Consider the following 620-nt stretch of genomic DNA (forward strand, 5'->3'; position numbering starts at 1 on the left):
ATTCTGGTCAAGGGCATGTACCTTGGTTGCGGGCACATCCCCAGTGGGGGGCATGCAGGAGGCAGCTGATCAATGTTTCTCTCTCATCAATGTTTCTGGCTCTCTATCCATCTCCTTTCCTCTCTGTAAAAAATCAATGGAATGTATTGAAAATAAATAAATAAATAAATAAATAAGAAAAATCTTTTTCTTTTACACCAAGTAACCTACAGGGTTACTTCTTGGATGTTGACTGATAGTGATGCAAGGTCATGTATTTCAAGTCAAAGTCATTAAATTTGGTTGAATTAAAAAAATCCTTTAAAAAGAGAGAATAAACTTTTGAAAACATTTCAGGGCCCATGAAATGTCCCAAAGTCATTCCTTGATTATAGTTTTGAAATCCAACTTGAAAGACCACCAAATACATATGTGTATATAAGATTTAAATATTATATTCAATTCTGTCCTCTAAATTTAGTACAAGGCACATTCAGATCAATATTTCAGCATTATTTCACTTCGAAATACCTAGGTATAAGTTTTTATCATTTGATTCCATAAACTCCAAGGTCCCAAGTTCCCAGCGGCTCTGGAAAACCACGCTTGAGGCTGGCAAACAGGCCTGGCCCAGCCGTTGA

The sequence above is a fragment of the Myotis brandtii genome, unplaced genomic scaffold (assembly GCF_000412655.1).
Source record: "Myotis brandtii unplaced genomic scaffold, ASM41265v1 scaffold77, whole genome shotgun sequence".
NCBI classification, from domain to species: Eukaryota; Metazoa; Chordata; class Mammalia; order Chiroptera; family Vespertilionidae; genus Myotis; species Myotis brandtii.